Source organism: Macrobrachium rosenbergii, chromosome 2 (assembly GCF_040412425.1).
Source record: "Macrobrachium rosenbergii isolate ZJJX-2024 chromosome 2, ASM4041242v1, whole genome shotgun sequence".
Classification (NCBI taxonomy): Eukaryota; Metazoa; Arthropoda; class Malacostraca; order Decapoda; family Palaemonidae; genus Macrobrachium; species Macrobrachium rosenbergii.
In genome coordinates this window covers 32,695,513-32,703,012 of record NC_089742.1, presented here as the reverse complement: position 1 = coordinate 32,703,012, position 7,500 = coordinate 32,695,513, and the positions used below count along the sequence as shown (strand labels likewise).

At 32.2% G+C, this 7,500-nt stretch overlaps 1 long non-coding RNA gene across 1 annotated transcript in view; it reads left to right on the top strand.

The window, feature by feature from the left end:
- The first annotated feature begins 4,044 nt into the window (after nucleotides 1–4,044).
- The window catches only part of LOC136849697 (uncharacterized), a 92,092-nt gene continuing 88,636 nt past the window's right edge, over nucleotides 4,045–7,500 (top strand). The window contains exon 1 of the long non-coding RNA XR_010856385.1: nucleotides 4,045–4,360. This is a non-coding gene — a long non-coding RNA (uncharacterized lncRNA). The remainder of the gene's footprint in view (nucleotides 4,361–7,500) is intronic.

The following is a 7,500-nucleotide window of genomic DNA, read 5'->3' as shown; positions in this document are numbered from 1 at the left end:
TTCCTATCCTCTTCCTTCGATCGAGTCTGGCACGATCGCAAGGGGACCTCCCAAAAAAAAAAAAAAAAAAAGCGAATTGTGGAAACGCTGAATTGTCTGATGAGAAAATTGGTGGAAGGTTCTTGTGGCGGCAAGAGACCAAACTAGAAGTTGATTGTATTATCCGGCAAGAAATTGGGGAGGCTCATTTCACAGAGGGGAAAAAAGGGGACCGAAAAATCGATGATTTTTTTCCGACGGACGAGATAATGACAACTCCGTTCTTGGATGATGCTTCCTGGGAGAATGAACTGCAATATTATAATTTTATATTATTTTTTAAAGTAGAGTATAAAAAGTATTTCACAGTATTTGGGTATCGGGAAACCGTTCATTAATAGGTATGGAAGCTAATGGTGTGGAGACTTACATCAGTTTATGTTTGGTTAAGGTAAGTTTCAAGAGATAATCATCAATCAATCACTATATATATATATTTTTTGTATTATCACGCACTTCGTTTCAAACTAATACATGAAACGTTAGGTTAGAACACACTATTTATTTTCATCGAAGGACAATTTTGTCGAGAAATATATATTGTATGTCGGTGTATTATAGAACTTTCAACTGTAAATTTTTCACTTTCTACCCATGCCTTATTTTACAAAAAATCGTCATCGTACAGCGTTACAGTGCAAAATGTTTCAAATACAATTGCTCCCATTCCATTTTGTAAATACACGAAAATGTTTTGCCATAAGAAAGTTTATGTACAAACACGCACCCATACATAAGTACATACATACATGCATACATATATACATACATATATACATATATATATATATATATATATATATATATATATGTATATATATATATATATATATATATATATATATATATATATATATATATATATGTATGTATATATAATATATATATATGTATATATATATATATATATATATATATATATATATATATATATATATATATATATATATATATATGTATGTATATATATATATATATATATATATATATATATATATATATATATATATATATATATATATATATATATATATATATATATATATATATATGTATATATATATATATATATATATATATATATATATATATATATATATATATATATATATATATATATATATATATATATATATATATATATATATATATATATATATAATATAATGTGTGTATTTATATGCACAGTATGTATGTATGTGAATATATATATATATATATATATATATATATATATATATATATATATATATATATATATATATATATATATATTTATTATATTATATATACTTCTTAATTCTATTTTAAAGAAAATATTATGAAATGATTCAGGCAGAGTTAATTATCTCTGCAGATGTTTTAAAAATATACCCATAACCACCTATCATTTCAAATAGTGAAATTTAGAGATCATAGATCAGGTGTTTTTCAGAAAGAGCTAAAACATCTATATAATACTCCTTCATCCTTCTCATAACTTTCCATGTACTAAGAATTGATCGCACCGTCATCGATCTTCATCCCTTATTGATCCTTTCTCAGAATTTCAGCTCATGCCTTGGAGTAATTAGGATAGAAGTTTTTATTGTTATTCCCGTAGACTTTGAAATGAAATCTAGTTTGAAATATATTCATGAAAATCATTATTCTTAGACTAGAACTGCGGATAATTCTTGGTTACTCTTAGTAGTATTTTTGAACGTTTAAAAATTTGTCTATGGAAATGGCTTTTATTTATATCTGAGAGACAGACTATATTTGATGACTTGTTGGTAGACATCCCTTTCAGTCACTAAACCCAAGCTATCCTCTTCATCCTTTCTTTAGCATTCCTATCTTTCCCTCATTTGTTTATTTTCCTTATCTGACATTCACCTAAGTTCTCGGTAGTTCTCGGCTAGCAATCTGCTAGGCCCGAGTTCGAGTCTCCAGCCGGCCAGTGAAGAACTAGAGGAATTTATTTGTGGTGATAGAAATTCATTTCTCGGTATAACGTGGTTCGGATTCCACAATAAGCTGTAGGTCCCGTTGCTAGGTAACCAATTGGTTCTTAGCCACGTAAAATAAGTCTAATCCTCCGGGCCGGCCCTAGGAGAGCTGTTAATCAGCTCAGTGGTCTGGTTAAACTAAGGTATACTTAACTTTTTCTGGCATTCACCTGGAAAAGGAGCTGCTGAATCGTTTGCGGAAGCTGCAAATTCCATTCTATTGTATCGCTCAGAAAGCAACATCCTGGACAGGCCATTGTATTCCAGACAACGGGTGTTTTCGCGTATCAGTTCAATTGCCAACGTCCTTGTGATGATTTCGTCGAAATAGTAAAGGGAAGCTTTTGCGGTGAGGTTGCTTTTTTTAGAGATGGAACTAACAGAGAATTCCAATAATGATCTGATCATTTCAATGCCCACCTGAGCGAAATGCCGATCAAGTACATTGTATCTCTTTTGCCCTATTATCTGGCAGTTCCGAAAAGGGGCTGTTGATATACCGAGGCCGCTTTAACAAGACTTTACATTCTGAAACTAGAACGATATAAGACGGAATAACGAGCTATAAATTAGCTGTCTTAACTTTTAAGCTTTCTGAAAGCGAAAATAGAGACACATACAGATAAATTGGCATTGACAAATGATCCGTCCTTATGGCGTACTTAAAGTCCTTCCTGGGTTAAATTCTCAATGGAACTTGCGCTATATATATATATATATATATATATATATATATATATATATATATATATATATATATATATATATATATATATATATATATATATATATATATATATATATATATATATATATATATATATATATATATGACAAATATATATGACAAAAACACAATATGATCGTTTTGTTATTATTTCTTCTACTTGATTCTTGGTTGACTGTTTGTTTGAAATTATATCCTTATCATATGTTATTATTATCTACAAAAACCCATAAATTGTAAAAACAATATACTGTATATTCTATTTAGAGCAACGAGGCGATTGATTAGCAGACTTAATTCCTGCAATTAATTGTACATAGTTTAATCATTTCAATATTCTCATAATTAAATGCTTCATATTCATTATGTTAAATATATATACAGGCATCTTATTTTTAGTAATATAGATAACTAAATATGTATAGTCAATACAAACAGAATTCCTTTTGATAAATATCTGATAATTTCATTATGCTACCAATATTACTAACAACACTAGATGTTTCTCTGCTCTGCGTGAATGATAAACTACCACTTCTATGCATGTTGATATAATACAAAATTACAGGTCATAATTGTATACGAAAAGGCTTCATCTTGACCACAACAGACACGTGATTCCTCCACCTCATGTAAAGTAATTGTAACTTTTTCGTCAATACACTCCTAATGTAATTAACGGTATAACATTAAATATACTTCTCTTAATATGCTGTTCATCAGAAAATTTCAGGTATGCCATAGCTATAAAAATTACTTCGAAAGTCTTGCACACACTAATTTTATCACCAGGCACAAAAGTTAAAAAGAGAACTATATAAACTCAAGTTTAATTAGCAAAGCAAACGGCAGAGTGCAAAAGATGCTTCAGTCGGCACGTGTCAGAGCTCAGCTGATCCAGTTCAGTTATCAATGTCAGTTTCTGTCTCCACGAGCGACAGCTGTTATTCGAGAAGTATAATTCCTTTCAGAGTAATTTCCAATGTTTGTTCTTGCATCCGGGTTAATTAGCTCGTGGGATTAATTATGCAAAGGTCGTGTCAGCAAAATTAATGTATTTCAATTAACGTCCACCACGTCGAACTAGTTCGTAGTGGTTATCACTGTTACAAATATAGTTGATACAGATATAGAAGTTAATAATTACTAAATGTGCCAGTTAAATCCTTTTTTATCTTACAGTTATGGTTATACACTTTTCTGACATATTTCAGAATCTGATCAATAGATGGCGTTGTAGTAGTACTACCTTATGTTTCTCGTTTTCTTTTCCAGGAGTCCATGGGGAATGATTCGTGGGAAACTAGTATTGAGGCCTCCCCCCCAACCTTCCCCTTCCCCCCTCTCTTCCGTAGTGGGAAGTGGTTGTTCAGAGGTTGAAACGGGAGGTTTTAACAATTAGACAGACATTCCAGTCCCAGCTTGCGAAAGACGCGCTAGAGTGTGATCGTTACAAAGAACCAAGACCCGTCGCCTTTTGTTAGACCTCCATAGAGATGTACTAGTACCCTGCAGACGGTGTGATATTGGGAGATGTTATACTCTTCTCTACGGGGTACTACAGGAACATCGCTTCGTCCTTCAGGATTTTGAAGACTTGACGGTAAGGAGTGAATTGATACTGTTTAGCAGGGAGGCGATTCTTAGTCATTTTTTAAATGATTTTAGTACATCCTTTGATAGATTTGTGGTTGTTATTTGTTCAGAGTAAGAGTGCGGTGCTTCCTAACGTTATGTATTTCTCGACGTGTAGTCCCATCAAGAATATTTTGGATGTTAGGTTAGGGAATCTTATGTTTATGTAAGTTTTTTCTTATACTAGCGAGGGTGTAAAGTTATCACTGTAAATTCATTTGTATAAGTAATCTTATAAATGAGCGGTAGTCGACTGTTTGTACAAACGTGAGTATTTATTGTTATATTAATTCTCTTAAAGTCTTGATGATCGGGTAAATACTTGTAACAACGTCGTAATTTGCCACGCCTATTTCATATAGGCAACTCGTAAAGGGTTGCCTTGAAAACTCTACGGATATTGCAACTCATATTTAACTTACGAATTCATACCGAAATTCTGAGAGAAATGTTCATGGTATTGTGCTACTTATAATTTGTTAGAAAAATTTAGTATTGTAAAATAAGCGATATCATTCTATGAAAAGAACTTTAAATTATTTTACAAAATTCTATACAATTATCCAGTTAATTATAATCATATCATCAACCCAACCTAATTAGTTATCATGGGGGTGAGCAGCCAGAATGATGGGCACTCTCGGTTTATAGCAAGTATTTGGATAAAGGTTTATGAGCCCTACGTCATTTTCATTGGCCCTATTAGACGCTTTTACCCACCAGCAGACGTTGCTACATACTTACAGATGGGTAGACTGATGAGCTGTCGAACGAGAGTAATGTACGGTCATATTAAAGAGGAGCTTCAATTTGCCTCTCAGCGACAAAGCCTACTTGATGTATTACAATTTCATAAGAGAGAGGCAGAGCTGTAACTGTGTATGAATTTAAATACATACACACATACATAACCATCTCAACACATACATACTTACATAAATAGATACACACGAGCGTACTTATGTGAGAAGGTACTGTTTATAAGTGCAAATCAATAAGCACTCATAGCTTTGGTAAAGTGACTGGAATTCTAAATGAGAGAGAGAGAGAGAGAGAGAGAGAGAGTTGTTGACCTCAATATAATGGGAACATACATACATACATGTGAACTTATTTACGTAAAAGGATACTGTTTATAAGTGCAAATAAATAAACACGCATAACTTTAGTAAGGTGTCTTGAACTCTGAATGAGGATTCCTTTTTAATGTTTATCTTTATTACACCAAAGAGAGAGAGAGAGAGGGCGTTGATGACATAATATAGTAGGAAGCATAAAGGCATGCTCTAGAATAACAAAATCCTCAGCGTCTAATGCCTCCCAAAGAATAACACCAAAGGCCTACAAAATCCTCGAGAGCCTTCCAGAGGTGAATAAACATTCCTTTTGTTATGGTGAGGATGCCTGGAGATGATGTATGTTATAAACACCTGACACCGACGGACTAGAGACTTCCACGTGAGAGAGAGAGAGAGAGAGAGATGTTTGCTGAACCTGTGGATAGGCTGTTAGTCACAAGATTTTATTTTCTGACTATTGATTTTTTTGTGGTTTGAAATTGATTTCATAATATTGTCAAGATTTCGAGGAGAGAGAGAGAAACTAAATTTCATGTGTAAATTTGCATTGTATTAAGAAATGTTGACACGTTGTTAAATCTACATCTGTTTTGTACATGGACCACTGCAAATGCATCACCGAATTATAACTCCAGAGAATTTATCTGAAAGAGCTGCAGTCGATTATATTTTCCCTTTTTTTCACTTTCTATTTACATTATATTGCATGTATTTAAATAAAACGCCCGTGAACTGGGCTGGGTTTCAGACAAAGTAGCCTTTTCCCCTCAGCAAATTACGATGTTTTAAATTCAACTGGTAGTTTCTGTAATGTTTCTGTAATGGTTTTCCATGGAGGAGAAAGACAAAAATAATTAATAAGAGAAGTAACTCATTAACTGCAATTACTTAGAAATCAGAAGTAGAAAAAGTATCCAAAGCTAAACGCTTCATTTCAAGTAAGTGATGATAAATTATAATTTTAAATAAAGGAACAGGAAATATGGTTTAATATTAGGCTCTTATACAGTAATATGTAGTAACTGTGGATGTTATACAACAAACTCTTTTGCTGTAGAAGGCAAAATATTATAGAATAATAAACGAGAATAAGATAGCTCGAGACCCTCCATTCCAAAGCAATTCAAAGTACTATTTCCTAAACAATCTAAAAACCATGACTACCTTCCTCTGAGGGTAAACAGGGACACTACTTCAGCAAAGAAAATAAATAAATAAATAATAAAAATAAAACAAAAAATAGAAAAAATCTGAAACAAACAGATGTACAAAAATTAGACCAACTGAATGAACTCTCCTTTTTTATTTACTCTAGGCTTTCCAATGAACACCTAAGAACAAAGTTTTCCCTTTGTGTTCAGGGCTCAGATACAAAGGATATATGCAATAGAAAGAAACTTTACAGATTGGTTGAGATGTTTTCATCAAGAAAGTTAAATTGAATTGCCTCGAAAACCTAGATAGTCTCTCTCTCTCTCTCTCTCTCTCTCTCTCTCTCTCTCTCTCTCTCTCAAATATACTCCTGCTGATTGCGGTTTCATATGCTTTTTACGTAGGAATTTATTTTTTTACCAGCAAGAGAGAAGGCTGAAATCAAAATGCTCCAGTTATTGATCGCCTTCGGTATATAGAAAATGTTAATTTCATACATACATACATACATACATACATACATACATACATACATACATACATACATACATACATACATACATACATACATACATACATACATACATGTGTGTTAGATAAAAGTATGATTGCTTTTCGTATTCTGTTAAATCGAGATATTTTGCTCATGCAAGTAAACCAAATACATTACATTTGGCTGTCTTACGTATCTTCAAATTTTATCGATCCGATTTTTGAAGTATAGGAGACGTTTTAGTGACAATGGTAGGTATAGTTTCAATTTGCCTGAGGAATATATTAATAAAATTAAATTTGGGAAAAATTTAGCTAAAAGTATGAAATTCATGGGTTAGCTATCTTTAGACCTACATAGGTAAACGGATGTTAATTGTTGATT